This window comes from Haliaeetus albicilla, chromosome 6 (assembly GCF_947461875.1).
Source record: "Haliaeetus albicilla chromosome 6, bHalAlb1.1, whole genome shotgun sequence".
Classification (NCBI taxonomy): domain Eukaryota; kingdom Metazoa; phylum Chordata; class Aves; order Accipitriformes; family Accipitridae; genus Haliaeetus; species Haliaeetus albicilla.
The window spans coordinates 37,079,235-37,096,218 of record NC_091488.1 but is presented as its reverse complement, the minus strand read 5'-3'; the positions used below and the strand labels follow the sequence as shown (position 1 = coordinate 37,096,218).

General features: G+C 41.9%; 1 long non-coding RNA gene across 6 annotated transcripts in view; it reads left to right on the top strand.

Annotated features, from left to right (window-relative positions):
* Positions 1-16,984, top strand: part of LOC138685703 (uncharacterized) — a 351,799-nt gene that overhangs the window by 200,781 nt on the left and 134,034 nt on the right. For all 6 annotated transcript variants that reach the window (XR_011325089.1, XR_011325091.1, XR_011325092.1 and 3 more), the window contains one exon: positions 13,818-13,883. This is a non-coding gene — a long non-coding RNA (uncharacterized lncRNA). The remainder of the gene's footprint in view (positions 1-13,817; positions 13,884-16,984) is intronic.

Here is a 16,984-nt window from a genome sequence, read left to right as displayed (position 1 = left end):
AATTATTGCAGTGCTTAAATATCCTCTCTGTTAGACACCTGAAGATATGTCTGCATAGCCATGCAATTTGCTATGGAAAAATAACAAATCCGATTTAGAATGGGCTGAGAAGCAGGGAAAAGCTGAACTGTTCCAGGTATGCAGGCTAGATCAGCAGGCTGTACTTTGTATTTTGTTGTGCAGCTACATCCTAAGAGACAATGTGTAAAGCCTATGTTTTATAGGCTCATGACTCCAGTATTTCATGGCTATGTCAAAACTTCAGCTTTTATTTCAAAATTGTTATTCACATTCATACATGCCAGGAAGGATTTGAAAACAGAGAGGATGGCTACACTGCTACTATTTGAGTTTACTGACAATGTGAAACAGCAGAATGGAAATATTGAGATGACATATTGAGAATTTATATTAATTTTAGCCTGTGGGCATTTGAGTCTCTATCTTCCCCTCGGTATGAAGCAGAACTCCCAAAATGCCACTCTCGGGTAAGCCTGCAGGTAAAGCAAGAGTGAAATACGACCTCTCTGTGGTAACTGTGGTAGTTGTTTACTATCCCCACCCTCCTTTCTCTAGCACCTCTTACACTCCTTTTCTTCTCCTCATCTTCTAACATTTCCCATGTGAAGGGGAGTACTTTGTTCCTGTTCCTCTCCTATGGAGCATTTTACCTCCTGAGTAATCAGCAGTGAAAGAGCTCACGCTGCCCTTTAAAGTGTCATACTGGGGACACTCGAGTGGCCAGGCTACCGAGGTGAATATCGGCCTGTCAAATTGCTGGAAAACTTGTGCTTGTGAAGGAGTGAGGGTGAGGGTAGGCTGCATAAAAATAGTTGTGTGATTGTGAGGGGTAAGGCTTCCATTACAACAGAAAGTAACCTCACTCTCCACAGAACCTGAGTGTGCTCTGGCATAAAGCCATCTAGTGTACACCCTGGTTTTAACCTACCGTGCTGGCGGTTGTCCCTGAGCCCTGGATGGAGCACTCTTAAGAATCATTTTGATAGTCCCAAAATGAAACCATTTCTGGTGGAGAGCATGGCCATCATTTTGTACCAGGAGCACCGACTTTCTCTGTTTGCCTGCTGTCCTACAGGCTATTGCTTAAAAACAACTGCTTCCATTGTCAGAAAAATATTACTTTTCTTTTTTTTAAAATCCATATAACAATAGAGATAACACCACAGTCAAGATGACATAATACATCACTGCTGATGTTTCAAGCTGGTGTTGCTTTCCATCCAAGTGTGGCACTCCATGGTTATAGACATACCTCAAGTCTCCAAACACCTTGGTATGTTACAGAATAAAATCCTGCTTTTCAATATTTGTATGTGTTAGTGTGAGTGATGAAAAGTGGTGCACTGGTAGAAGTCAGTGAATGAAATGTATCAGAGACAGCAGCAAGGAACTATCTGCCTTTTTGGCTAGCTGAAACATTGAAATAGCCCCCAAAACATGACTGTAGTTCAACCTGACAGTACAAGGATAGGGTCTCCACCTCTGTGGAGAACCAATGTCCTTCATATATAGTTCCCAAAACTGGTCAGTCTTCAATTGTCGGAATAAATTGCAGGAAAAAGGCCTTTAGTATGCTGCTTCAGAGACAGGTAAACTGAGGAACAGAAACATTTGTTCTGCTTTTTTTCTGGATTTTCTGTCACAAATTAAGTTGCCACATGCTTGGATCACAGGCATTGTTGAAGAGGTAGCCAATAAAATGCTGTAGCAAGGGTGAATATATGTTGCAATATAGTATTATAATGTAATAGCACCTTTATTTTGATGTATTCTCAATTTTAACTGAATCAATCCAGAAAGGATTCCTTTAGAAAAATGGTAGAAGGGTTGAGAAGGTGTGAGGAGATTCGTTCTAGCCTCACAGTTCTTAAGCAGAGTACTGAAGTTTATCAACAGGACAGGAAATTAATAGTTTTGAGGCTGTGTCAGCCTTGTTTCACAATGTAGTTCAGACTGAAGGACGTAGCTGTAGCTGTTCCTCGGTAGCACATATGTTCTCATTTAGCTGGCCTTCAAACAATGCAGCCACTACCCTTCTCCCCGTTCTTCTGGATTAGCTTCATGACTAATTGTGGTAAAGTTTAGGGTGACGTGCAAGGGGCTGCTCATCTGATAAGCCAAGGGGACACATCACCAACACTGAATGACGCTGATTTCCGAAGGAATTCAGATTTTGGAATTTCTCATCCCCTCCCACAAATCCTCTGCTGAGAAGGCAAGATCAGGACATATGCTTTAAAACCCAGGGGATGGTCTTATGTCAGACACAACAACGGATGCAGTGCCCAGAAGTGTAGGAGTTGGGAGGCTGATTTATGACCGTGCTAGGGGAGAGAGTATTCCAAAAGGCCTCTTGCCATTTCCTCCTAACGCAATGGCTGTGCAGACCGGCCTTGCAGCAGGAGAGAGGTCAGCAGAACAGGATTACATAAGGGTGCTTGCTATGCAGAAAAACGCAGATGGCCTAAAAGTATTTCATTTTTTTAAATGAAGTCACATGCTTGAGAGCTGCAGTTTGAGGCAGAAGAGGAGTCTCGGAAGAGCAAGTACAGCAAGAGTTGTTTTATTCTCATTTTAATTGAAAATAAGTCTGGAATCTCTCCAGGAAATAAGTTTTGAAGGAAAGAGTTGGCTCACTCACAGTCCAAGCAATTTAGAATCACCTCCCATTATTTGTATTTCATCTTCAAGCACTTCGGAGGCATATTCGGATACTTGCACAGATAGTCATCTAGAAGAAACTAGTTCCAAGTTCAGATGGGATCATCTGGTTGGATTGAATTCCACATGGTGCAGCAAAACAGAGGGTCAACAATTCTTTGCTTCTCAATAAAGACTTGTTCACCAGTATTTGGTTTGAAACGCACTGCTGCTTCTCCTTTATACCCCCAATATTATTCTATCACACCTTAATCCAGAATTACATTTTGTGCTTATTAGGTGGCTACAAAAGGACAAATCTCAGTACAGAAATTATAACCAGTGCTATACACATTTACAAAATGAGACTTCAGCTCTCACTGATCTTTTTTCATTTTTATTGCATGTTTTCATTTTTTGATGTTTGTTACAATTAAAAACTCTCACATTTCTTTTCATCTCTTATGGTTAAAGAACCATGATTTCCTGTCTTACAGTAGCCTTTTTTCTCCTTTTATTTTAATTCATTATTGCATATAATATACCCTTTCTTTAAAAATATACTATAACAAAATCAAACAAAGGTGAAAGCAAAGTTACTATAGAACTCTAGTCATGTCTGTCAAGGTGAAAATCAATTTCAGACACAGATGTGAAAGCAATAGCATTTCAACAAGTTAATCTATAAATTGAGGGAATTACTATGGTAGACATCACATATTTAAGCAAACTCAATGTTCCTGATTAGTACTACAATGATAGTGCTGTAATTCTTCTCTTTAGTGTGAGAATAGCACCATTTACACAGTGCTTCCCTTCCTTTTTACCTAAGATGTTTTCTTCCTTGCCTTGCCTCTCACTGGACGTAGCATATGGGGGCCTTGCAATTTTCCTAGGCATCACCCCAAGCCTAAGACAAACTGCAGGAACTCTCAATCCTGACAGATTTTTGTGTAGCCTGCTTTGAAATACATCAGAGGATGGAGACTCCCTAGTCTCCTCAAGTGAACTATTCTGTTTTCCTACCCATAAGTACTAGTAAGCTTTTCAGAATGCCTAACCTGACATAAATCTGCCTTATTGCAATTAAGTCAGTTCTTCAATTTGCCAGGAACATGGAGAACAAACAGGTTATTTTCCTCCTCTTTGCAGCAGTCTGGACACAGGCTTAAAACTAAGTGGGAGAACAGATAGCATAATAGGGTAACAGTGTGGACAAGGAGAAAAATAGTGGATCATCTGCTGAATATCTTAAGTGTCTGTGTATTAATCTGTACGTAAGGTGAAAGGAGTTTGGGAATAAGTAGAGGATCAGAGAGTCCTCTGCATCATCAACATTATGTCTGAATTATGTCTGAGCAGTGGCCTGAGTCACTGCTCTGGAATTTTGTTTAGAAAGGTTTAGCCTGTCAAGGAAAGTCCTCAGTAGGAAGTTTTCTCTTCATTTTCTCTTCTCTAGATCAAAACCACCCAGTTCATCAAACGTATCTTTGCAGATCTTGTCTTTTGAACCTTTCCTATTTTGTTTTTTTTTTTTTTTTTTCCTGTTCTCTGGAGGACTCTCTTCAGGTGTGAAAAGATACCGAACAGATAATCCAGTGATTGTCTAAGAAGTGAGTCAGAAAACTGGCCTCTTGAGCCCTGAATGGATGCTTCTTTTAACTGAGCCAGTCTCTTCCTTTGCCACATGACAATGCTGCAGCTGCACCTCTAAAGTACAAGCAGTCCAGGTCAGCCTCAGCATTTTGCCATGGTTGCTAACAAAAGTGCCCATTAGCACAGCTGTGATGTGTACACCTCTTCAACAAGAACAGGGTTGAGCTCGTATCTCCCATTTTAATGAGACGTTCAAACAGACATTCAGTAGCCTTGCTGTATCCCCTTCCAATCAGAGGACCTTTTCAAGTGCATGTCTAAGGAAGCAAAAAAAGGTTTCTGAAGTAATTAAGAAGAGTTTGTAGTCCCTCAGTCATCCACAAACTATTTTTTTATTAGTTTCAACAGGGAAGAGTCTTCTGGTGTCTCAGAGAAACGTAACATGAGAATGCTGTGCCTGGCTGCATGAAGAGAATCACCAAGCCAGGAGCCCAGACATGGATGCAACATCAGGTGGTAGCAGAAGGATGTGTTTGCAAGCGCCATGTTTTGAGGCATGTGGTCTCTGCTAAATGTCATCTTCCTAGGTGAAGTTTAGTGCCACAGCCTCCCCTCTGTAGTGGGACCCCATATGCCTGAGCAAGCACAACTAGTGAGGGAATAATAAATCAGGGCGACCAGCTGTGCCTGCCAGGAAAGGTCAGGCAGCAGGAGAAAAGTGTGTGTGAGGGGGGTATGATGCAAACGCAGGCTTGGTTGCAAGGAAGGACCCTGAGACAGGAGTCAGCTTTGTGAGAGGCTGTGTGAGAGGCATGGAAGGCAGCTACCTCTTCAAGGGAGAAGACAGGAAAAAAAGACGGTGCGCTCAGTCAGTATTAAATGATTGAGGAGATGAGATCAGTGAGAGAACCTGAATTACTCTGGAACAGGAAATACTGTTTAACAAAGGGGAAAAAAGGTGTCAAACAGTAAGAGACGTAGTCACTTAACTAGAATCTGCGTGGGTTTTATAAAGACACAACAGGATATTGCCTACAGCACCTGGTGAGCAGTATGTGCAACCTTTCACATCGAACAGAAAAATTAAGCTTGCTGAAAATAGAAGGGCTTGTTCCTGGGGCCTCGTTGGATGTGTACACAAGTATTTCTTTGGTGGGTTTTGGGGAGGGGGCGGAGAGAAAAAGGGTTTGTTGCAGAATTGAAGACTTAATAGCAGGCTGATAAATTCTGTAAATATTTCATTTCTCCAGCCAGGCAGTGCTTGGAAACAAGCCCGGATGCCTCTGATCTCCAGTTGCTAATGAAATTATATTGTGCTATTGCTTTGCTATTTAAAAAACATCGTGCAGTATTTAGATGATAGGTGCGCTAGTTTTTCTTCCCGCAGTTTTGCTCGGTTTAGGTCCGACCGGCCAATCTCATTGGGAAGCTTATTACTTCTGTTGCAAGAACAGCAGACCTGCAGTAAGCCGTGGAGGGAGGGGCTGATACTCCCCCCACCCCCCCGCTTCCCTTAGTCCTGCCAAAACCCCAGCGGCCTGAGCCGGGCCGGGCTGGGCACCCGCCGGGGCGGCGGCGGGCGGCGGGCTCGGAGCTCCCCCCGCTGGTCAGTCCCGGCCGGGCCCGCAGCGGCAGGCGGGGAGAGAGGGGGGCGAGGGCGAGAGCCCGGGGAGGGGGGCGAATCACGGCTTTCCTGCACTGCTTCTGCTCAGGCTGAGAGTGGCCGCTGCCTCGGAGGCCGGGAAAAGTCTGTGTGCCCTACACGGTGAATCTCTGTATTGAATGGCGATATGTTCTGGGAGGGAGGAAAATGAGGGGACGGCAGGTTTTGTTGAGTTTGGTTTTCTTTTTCCTTCAGGAGTCGGCTTTCCAGCAGGGCGGGTAAAGGTGGATGTTGTAGGGCTTTCACACAGAAAGTTATTGGTGACTAAAGGGACTCGACGGCTCACGTGAAATTGTTCTGTGGCATCACTCGTTTACTGATCCCGTCCCCCCGTTGCCCCCTGCACAAACACACCCGTGACCTGTGCGTTATCACCAGCGTGTTTTGGTACAGGGGCACACCAGGGTAGTGAACAGATTTGTCCAGTGTGTCACCCTGCCAAAAAACCTCACCTACCGACATACAGAATTGCCTGTTGGGGGGCAGGGGTGCAGGGAAACAGAGTGAGGGAGGATGGAAACCTCTTTAAAAGTCAGAAGTAAAGTTTGCTAATGGATTTTACCAGACAACACAAACAACATGCCGAGTTTGTTACAGCACCAGCTCTACTCTCTGCATCACTGAGAGAGCTCTTTCAGAAGCTGCATCTTTATGCAGAGAAGCTGTGCTGCCCAGGCTGACAGTTTGTTGGTATCAGCTCTACAGTAAGAGCCTTTCAGCATCTGACATCTCTAGAGGCTTTGCTGCTTCACTTTTCACAGGGGCTGTGGTCTATCACTGCTGTTGAAGTTTTCCATTCTTCAGACAAAGCAGTTTTGCAAAATTCCTCCCTTATCTGCTAATTAACCCTTTTCCTCATCTGGCATCAGTAAGACTCTTAAAATATAATCTAATTTTTTTCCCTGAAGTCCATTTGTTTCCCTTCACACTTCGAGTTTTCTATTTGCTGCTGCTAAATTGTTCTTCCCCATTTCCATCCTCCTCATGGTTTCACTCTTTTCATTAGTCCCACATTCTCCAAAAAATTCCTTGCAGTTACAGTATCAATTGGGGAAAGGAGCGGGGGGTGTGGGGGGGTAGCCAACAGCTGAAAGTTATGCTTTCTATCAAATCTGCCAAGAAACTGCTTACAGCCTCCTGGCTCCATTCAGAGACTACCATTTAATGACCTTTCCAAGGGTCAAGTACTAACAGGGATTGGTATTCATGCACGGAATATATTCAGCCACTGTATCCTGAACTGTGAATTACAGCATTTTATATTCCAAGATACAACTTAAAGGTTTTTATTTGTCAAAGTACAGCACCTCAACTCACTTGAGGCAAAGTATTTTTTTTCTGAGGATATACTTTATCAAAATGTCCTCCTCTGTGGGACAGAAAATTTCAGTGACGTTTCCAAGGACTAAATGCTTTCCCCCTCTCCAATTTGTACTATGTTTGATATTATCCTGGCTGCAATTTCATCAGAAACTGTGAGCAAAACAGTGTGGTAAGGCAGTGAGTAGAAGACCTTCACAGGAAAATTAAATGACACAAGAAGTGGCATTAGAGATTTGTAATGAGGGGGCTGCTGAGAGAGCATAAATGTCAGAGAACAAGCATGCTGTGAGAGGTGTGATTGTTCAAATGAGCATTGAATGTTCATGGTTATGGAAGGCCCCTGTGCCATTTTCCACAAAAGTAGTGACGTAAAATCCAATGATCCACCGAATTCTTTCACTCTTCTCGTCACATAAAGTTCTTATCTAGTTGCAATTTGTATTTTACGCACAAAAGAGTTCTCATTTCAGCGCTGCAGAAACAGCAAATTTGTTCCTGTGTGTTGTGAACAGAGCCTGATTAAATTTCCTAAACAAAACATATCTTGGACAATAATGGCGACTTTTGGAGAAGTTGGGTTTTAATATGCTTTTCCGCATGCTAGTTTTAAAAAATGAAAAACATGATGTAGTCTAAATAACTCCAGTTGGTGAAAACTAGAATTTGATAATCCAAAAGAATTAGCTGTCATCTCAATGAAGCGGTTTGGAAAATGGGCGTGTTTTCTGTACAGAAGAATTTGAGTGGCTTTGCAGCCTAACTCCTCGGTTTTAAGTCATCTCTAAAGTCAGGTTGCAGAAACTCCCTTTCTGGATGAAAGGCACATTAAAAATGTTGCATTCTTAGCATATACGGTGAATTCTATACCCATGACAGCCTTCAGTAAGCCCTGCCATCAGCAACCACTTTAATGTATCCCCAAGTCTTCCACTGCAATTTTGCTTGACCTTTACAGGCCTTCTCTGTTAGGTGACTGATTTTGCTGGTCCACAGAGCAGCTGGTTAAGTGAAGTACTGCTCGAAAGTAAAACTCTGTTTCATCTGCTGTAGGTGTGATACTGAAAGTTTTGGTCTGTGAACCTAGCCAAAAGACCCCGCCATGGGCATACTTGTACCACTCAGTACAATCCCTCCTCACTCTGCGTCCTGGAGAAGACAAGCCTGATGAAGGACTCTTGCAAGAGGCAAGTGAAATGTTCATCCCTGTTCTCTCAGAAGCTGAGAGATTTACATGGGCAGATAAACGGGGGCTCAAGTTAGCAGCTAACAGCAGCCCTGCTTCTGTTTTGCTGTGGAAAAAATTGGTCCTGTTCCTCCCCTCTGTCCTCCTGTTCCCCCTCATCACACCAAATCTGGCCCAGAGGGACTCTGCAGCTAGCCTGGGAAGGGAGAGAGGGCTCCGTGGGGCCAGGCCCACCAGCCACCCTGGCAGGCTGGCAAAGGGCAGTGCCTAGGGTAGGGGCACACTCAGGTAATGCTGGATGAATAATAGAGGGATCAGTTTGGTGCTACACTGCTAAAAAACTCTGTAGGTGACACATGAAGCAGGGAAGGGCAGCTGGAGAGAAGAAAAACCAGAATTCACTTTGGCCCAAAAAGAAACATTTTGTTCAGCTGCATCCTACTTATTTTTGGTGCATAGATAAAGGGAATATGAATTTTGTTCAAGCTCTTTCCTTCAGTTTATGTCAACTTTAAATCAAAATAATGTTAAGATGAATAGGATTCCAACTGAAAAGTGAAAAACCAGAGAGCTCCTTGGAATTGATAATAGCAATGAAAAAAAAAAATTTCCAAAACAAGGACTTTATGCTGCCAGCATCTAAACAAAGTACTTCAAGGCTTTTGAAATCCCTCAGTACCCACATGCACCCACATTTCTTATGGGCCGAATGCTGAGTTCAGTTATATTTTAAGGTCATCCCGCCCTTCAGTGTGTTTACAGTTTGTTAAATACAGGTGCCAAACCGAGTAGAGAAATTATCACAGGCTAGTGGATGTAGAATGATGCTGGGAAGAGAGAGAGTAAGCTTGGTCGTAAGACTGAAATATATGTAATTAATTGCTGTTTTGGTTGGACAAATAACAGGGAACATAAAATTAATTATCATGTGCGGGTTACCAGGGAAAAGCACAAAACTTAACATTGTCGGTTAAGCTGAAGAGCTGCTACCCCAGGGGCTCAAATCACTTGGCTGTACAAATCTGGGAGAGCTGTCAATGCTCGATCAGACACACGCAGGAGGTAAAGGAAGAAATAACATCCAAAAGCCAGACCAAAAGTTCAGTGCAATCTCTGGCCTTAATATCATGTGGGTCCTTTTTTCATTGGCTTAAAATCCTCCTATTTTTGCTGGTCTCAGTAATTCTCTTTCACTAGCACATTGGTATTACCTAGCATAGGGAACATAACTCAAGTGACCTAATTTTTGGCAGTTATAAGGGTTGTAACAGAAAGTATTACTTTTATTTCACACCATTAGGTCAAATTAATTTTATCCACTGGAATTCATGCTGGTGACCAGGGGATGTGAAGAGCCTTCTCACGCTCCTGCTTGAGTTATGAAGGAAAAAAAAAAAAATCATCTTGTAAGACTGATGCTTGTAGGGGCAATGCTTTACTTAGAGTCCTCCACGACATTTTTCTTGGATGGTCCATGGTATACTGGGGGCAATGAAACAAAACTGAGCAAGCCACTTGTTTACACTTTTTCCTCTCCTTTGTCAGGTTATTGCTCCCTTCTGCACCTAACTTTGTTTTCATGTTTTCTCTTTCAAATAGTCCCTTATGAATCCTTTTTTTCCTCACGAATATTCTGTGGACTGCTTTTTTTTTTTTTTTTTTTTACTTCTGTAATGATCCTATCTTTAAGATGTTTTGGTGGTAAAAAGGCAGTTGTATGGTCTAGAGACTTGTGTAATTAAGCAGTCAGAGCTCGCACCCTGAAATAAATGGATCTCTGCTAAATTCCTTGCCTCTCAGTGACTGTTGAACACTGATATTACTGAGCTAAGGAACCACTGGTAGCAATTTACCTCTCTGAAACATTCATGGAAATGTGGATGGTGATGGGAATGTGCTCAAATAGCACTGAGAGCAGTGGAAGCCAGTCAAAAGGAAGACAGACAGAATATAGCCTCATTTTTATGACAGTAGATGACTTGTATTTTTAATATCCTACTGTTAACTCAGGCAGAGATGACTAACTATGATATTCCACATTACAGAAATTTGAGGAGAGAGTCCTGCACTCCAGGTAAAAGTGAAACATATGAGATACAGCTTTTAAACAGAGCAGAAAAAGAAAATGAATATACAGAAAAGTGTGTGTCTCTTCTGAGGCTAAAGAGCCAAGTTGTCAATTTGCAAGGAGTTGCATGAGATCCTGATCAGAGCTTATGATGGGGTGTAAGGGAAAATGTCAAGAGAGAGACTTGGAAAACCAGAGTTAACCTTCAAGAAAGCATGGTGATTTGACAAGGAAAGGCAATCACAAGGGCAGAACTGAGAGGAGAACAATGTTCTGACACTGGGGTCACCGCAGAAAGTCCAGAAAAGAGATGTGGGTAGAAAGGGAGGTAAAGCTCAAAAGTCTTGAGTTCACAAAAGCAACATGCAGAGCTGCCTGGATTGGGACAAGCAGCAAAAAGCCATATACTCTGAAAACATCCAAGCATTACGCTGCTTTACATTGACTTCCACAAATTTGCAAACGCTAGCTGACCGTGAACAGCTTGGATGAAAGGCCATCACCAGCACCATTTGTGCAAGGTAATGCTTCACAAGAGCAATGGACAAGATTTCAGCAGAAGATAAATGAGCTCTTATCCTGAAAGCAAATGGAACATTTATTAATTTTTAGCTGTACACAGGTGTACAAGCCAGTGTTTTGTCAGAGACAGTGATAGTAGCAAGGAAAGAAGAGCCCAGATAAGACAAATGGATAGAATTCAGGTTTGCAGTTGTGATCTTATTGCCATAAAGAGAGTGAGTGAAGTAAATGTATGAGTAAATAACATATTGCAATGGCACAATTTGTAATAATACCAGAGACAAAAATATCCTTTCTGATTTTAAAACATATCAAGTTCTTCATCTTGTGCAGTGGTACTTCACCTTAGAAGAAAAGGTGACAAAGTTTGAAGAAGAGGTTTAGGATGCTTTCCCAGTGGAGAAGAAAGCACTCAGCAGAATACAAAATATACCTGAAAGCCCAACTGTTCACTGTCCAACAGAGGAGCAAAGAAAGGAGTGAGCTAAGCTTATCACTGTAGGAAAAAAGAGAACAAGGAGCAGACTAAGCAGAGCAAGACACTCACTTTCTGTAGAAAAACCCAAGCATTTCTCTAAGCAATAGGATGAAGGAATCTCATAGGTTATACCTCTTGGTTAAATATTTTTTTGACTGAAATATGCAAAGATATTCTGCTGTCTCTGCAAACACCAAGAACATTTTCCTCTGTTTCCCCTATCAGCTCTCCTCTGCAGAGTATTGGCAAAATGTGGAGTGCCATGTTTGGCTGTAGAATTGCCTGAAAAGATAAAAATGTTTGGGGGGAATGAACTTTCAAAACTGCTAATCCTAGTCTTCCTTCTCCTCTGCTCTGTCTTGTATGAAACCTGTAGGAACTGAGTATCTTTAAGTCCTCTTCCTTATTCTATAATTTTGGTTGAACATGCCAAGGCACACACACTGCCAGGGTGTCACATTATGGCTGGTTCTGTAGGAAATTAGGCTAATCCTTTCACTGTATATTGATTGAACAGAAACCCAACAGCAACAACAGAGTAAAAATGGAATGTAAGCAGATCCTAGCTAGATTTCTGTAGCTGGCCCATCCAAGTGGTTGTGGCAAATGTCTTTAGAGAAGCAAAGCACATAGAGCACGTAAGTAGCATGGGCTTTGAGGGACATTGCTTCTTCCAACTGATTTTTAGACTGTGTCCGATGCCAAGTGTTTCGCAGTGGAGTATATAAAATGGGATTTTATGGGATTAGCAGAGTAGTTGCTGTAGTTCAGCCAGATGAAAAGATCTCACTGTATGTTGTTTTATTTATAATGGAGTTTTCATTATTGGATATAAGTTTGACCCCTTTTGCTGCCTACTTGTTGACCTCTTCACCTAATTCGCTATAGTTGCTAAATATATGACTAGGTGTAAACTATCAATCAGCAGTGTAATCACAAAGCCTAAGTAACACAAAAGACAAGTCAGTGTGCAATGCTGCATTTCACATATTAGTGAACAAACCAACATCTTCATATTTTACAGACATCTAATATTTTTTCTGCAGGTTTGCCAGCATTATTTCTGCAATGTTTCTCTATGTTTTCTGGCTAAGATAGCCACTCAGAGTCATTTAGTTCAGCTCTACAAAACTGAGTTTTCCAAGTGACATTAATGTGATAAAAATGAGGAATCCTCTTCTTTTCTGCCAAATTGTTTTTTGAACCTGGGTAATTTTTTGAAATCAATAGCATTTTGTGCCAAGGAGATTCCCTAGGCATTATGTGACAAACATAATACATGTTTTGAACTTGCCACCTGCTAGTTTTCTTTGACACCCTCTAGTTCTTTTTTGGAAGAGAGGATGAATGGATCTTCCCTGTTCATCTTTACTTAGTTTCTGCTGGGTGAGCAACATTACCCTGCCTTACCTGCTTAATGTTCTTTGAATATAGATTAAAGTAGGTAGCAAGGGGAGTTATGTGTCATGCAGTGGTGCTTTCTTAAAGTAATGTGTGGGAAGAAAGGAAATAGCCTGGAGTTTTCTGCTCCTGCTGATTGCCTTCTTCACCGGCTTACTACAACTTGTTCCACACTGTGCAGTTTGCATTCATGCTGCCATAGAAGTGAGCCAGCAGTATTTCAGTGTGAAAGGCCTTCTGGTCTGTGGTGAAGCTCTATTATTTGTCCCGCCTTTTTAGAAGATAAAAGCTGCTAACTATCTTACTTTATTTTTATTCTGCAGCTGTGATAGCCTTAGCTGTCTTTCAAGCCCATTAATCAGTTTCCCAATCCAGAAGCAGGGCAAAGGTGTAGAGAATTTTCTGTCCTCAACTCATGGATTCCCCAGCCTTAACAACCAAATTGAAGCCATCAGTTCCAAATTAGAAATGCAGATAAGCTTTCATAAGTTTGGCTCTATGGCAATGGTCCTTTTATCTAGTGATGAGCTAAGAGCTTTGTTGCTCCTTTTTAGCTCTCTCTTTGTGTACATCTGCAGTCTGGTAACTTGCCCTTAGATTTCTGTCATAGACTCAAAGTGGTTCTGGTTGTGTCCAACAAGGTGTTTTGAATAAGAGGGTGGCTTTTCTGCCCCTGTTTATAGGGGTGCAGCTTCAGCAGCTTTGCTTGGCAAACACTAGGGGAGAGCACGGTCACAGCCAGTTTTATGCTTGAGTTGACTTCTCTGTTTTTTCTATATATTTATTTAAATCAAGATATTTTATAAGAAAGGGGAATTGCAATGTTGCAATGCAGTCTTTTAGGTTCTTAGAGAGTCTTTAATTAGCATGTGTAGAAAGAGACAAGAATAATTAATGTTCGTGTTCTCCTGACTTGTTTTAGGATGGACATGTACTCCAGACTCACGCTTTCCCTGAGAGCTTTCTGCTGACCCTCTCCCAAAACATGGTGAGTCCTATAAAGAAACTGGAGTTGATCCCTCACTTTGTTCTGAATAGGTATGCAAGCTGATGTGAGATACCTTGGTCATTTGTTAAACAGACAGCAGAACTTCAACTCTCAACTAGGTTTTTGTACTTCCAAACTTTTTGATAGTATCTTTCAGAATTAAGAAGTCTAACTACTGAATCCTACAGCTTTTTTTTAGTGTGATATAATCCTTTTCTCCCAGTGTGCAGAATATAAGTATTTAGTACTAATCATGCTTTTTATTATGTTCTTTCAGTTTATAAGCAAGTTTATAAAAGTTCTAGGTAGCATTATGATGCATTACTTTGTACTGCATCATAAATTCCTTTTTAATTGCCAGTTTCCAAATGTTACGCTCTATGCTTACTTTATCCTCACCCCGTCCACGTGTTCAGTATGTATCAAGGGAAGCACATGGAATTTGAGGTGGAAGTAGAAGAATAAGTTACTCCTCCCTTAAGAAACTGAGTCTGTGCTTGTTACCCCTGTTCCACCCACAGAACTGAAGTAAGAAATAGGTGCTCAAAAGGCATGGGCCTTGGAGAAAAATTTTGCCATGAGGAAAAAGAATTGTGATAAGGAGGGGGCTGTAAGTTGCAAAAGTACATTAAATGAACCTGGCCAAATAAGGGGTACTGCTAGAAATTCCAGTTGAAGCCAGCAGGGGCAAACTTGGTGTAAACATTAGGCAGTGGTCCAGAGCTAATTAAATTACCCAAGAATGATGCCCAGTGGGAAGGGGTTAAAGCCATCTTACTCAGAAATACAAAAGCTGTCAAAAATATGTTGCTACAGCTATTATTGTTTTGACTTTCTCATTTTGTTGCAGTAATGTCCCAAAAGCCCCATTTTGATCAAGTAGAATCAGTGGTCTATTTTCTTTTAATTACTTCAGTGGTGTTACTTGTGGGCAGAGGCTCTTTGCTGCTGAGACCTAGCAAATACTGTAATCATATACTACCAAGTCACAATCTTTCCATAAACAAATTACCTAAGTTCTTAAATAGCCTCCATTAACAAAAGATCTGGGCCCTGAGTTACTCATTATGCTCAGTGCTGTTGAGCACTGCTGACTGGTGTCTCTGGATTTCACTGAACTTTATCAAACACTAGCAGCATAAGAGCAATGAGAAAGTACAAGCAGCAGAAGGTTTGTCATCAGCCAACATAGGCAAGATGTTCAGAGACTAATGCTAACACTCTTGTTCTGTGGTGGTTAAAATCTATGGTTGCTTATACGTAATGTCACTGGGGAAGGAAGGCAAAGTGAGGACAATGGGGCAGACAATGTGATTTTTAAGTTACATGAATATTCTTTCTTCAGATTTTTTTCCTCCTTTACTGCAAGTGATTACAGGTTCATAATGCAGGAGTTGGTACTTCTGTTACACGAGGCACAGCCAGAGTTAGACAACGAAGACCTCTCATTCCCTTGTAGACTTTTATGCTGAGACTATAGAGAGTAATTTGAGAATGGAGGTAGTCCTGCACTCTGGTACCAAAGGATGGTACTAGAATGCAGGATCAATTTTGCAGGTCTGTACTTTGAGGAAAACTCAAGGTGCTCTTATGCTACAGGCCTGTATAGTGGTGTCACCTGGAGTTGGCTCTTTGGTAATCAGAATAATTTAGTTGGAAAAGACCCTTAAAATTATAGAGTCCAACTGTTAACCTAACACTGCCAAGTCCACCACTAAACTATGTCCTTAAGTGCCTCGTCTGTGTGGTTTTTGAACGCCTCCAGGGATGGTGACTCCACCTCTTCCCTGGGCAACTTGTTCCAGTGCTTGATAACTCTGTTGGTGAAGAAATTTTTCCTAGTATCCAATCTAAACCACCTCCCACCCCCACCCCACTCCCCCGGTGCAACTTGAGGCCATTTCCTCTTGTTCTATCACTTCTTACCTGGGAGAAGAGACTGACACACACCTTGCTACAACTTTATTTCAGGTAGTTATAGAGAGCAATAAAGTCTCCCCTCAGACTCCTTTTCTCCAGACTAAACACCACTGGTTGCCTCAGCTGCTCCTTATAAGATTTGTTCTCTAGAACCTTCCCGAGCTTTGTTGCCGCTCTTTGGAAGCATTCCACCATCGCGTTAAACCATGACACAGTGTTTTTCTTGTAGTGAGGGGCCCAAAACCAAACACAGTCTTTGAGGTATGGTCTCACATCCCTAGTCCTGCTGGCCCCACTATTTCTGATTCAAGCCATGATGCTCTTGGCCTTCTTGGCCACACTGCTGGCTCATATTCAGCTGGCTGTCAACCAACACCCCCAGGTCCTTTTCTGCCGGGCAGCTTTCCAGCCACTCTTCTCCAAGCCTGTAGCACTGCATGGGGTTGTTGTGACCCAAGTGCAGGACCTGGCACTTGGCCTTGTTGAATCTCATACTATTGCCCTTAGCCCATTGATCCAGCCTGTCCAGATCCCTTTGTACAGCCTTTCTACCCTCAAGCAGATCAAGCCTCTCACCCAACTTGGTGTTGTCTGCCAGCTGGTTGAGGGTGCACTCGATCCCCTCATCCAGATCATTGATAAAGATATTAAACAAAACAATGTATTCCAGGAGGTTTGAAAATGACTGTTAAAAATAAAAAATCAGAAACATTGCTGAAGTACTTCTTATACTCTGACAGATATACCAGCTGAAGGAAGGGGTTTGAGGTAGCCAGTCTACCTTCATATCCCATGGAAATGCTAGCCAACTGATTTAGATCTGCATGTCCCTACCCATTTCAGCATCTGAGCTGTAGAGTAGAAGAAGGATGAGCAAGTTCTAAAAAATGCAAGTGTAAACAGATATAAGGAAAAAAGCAGTAGTTAATAAAATGCTCTACTGAAACCCTTTTCTTTTCTCTATCCCAGCATCCAGCATCCTCTGCAGGCATCTCTGCAGCCGCTCCCCTCTCTGTGAACACCATATGTCTCATGTTTTTACAAGCTGTATTTTGTGCTACATTTTAGTTAACTAGCCAGGAAGATTAGGAAGTACAGTAAAAATAATAATTACCAAAAAAAAAGTATAAAATTTTTAAAAATCAGGGCACGTTTCTGTGAGAACAAGAAATAGCCTAAAG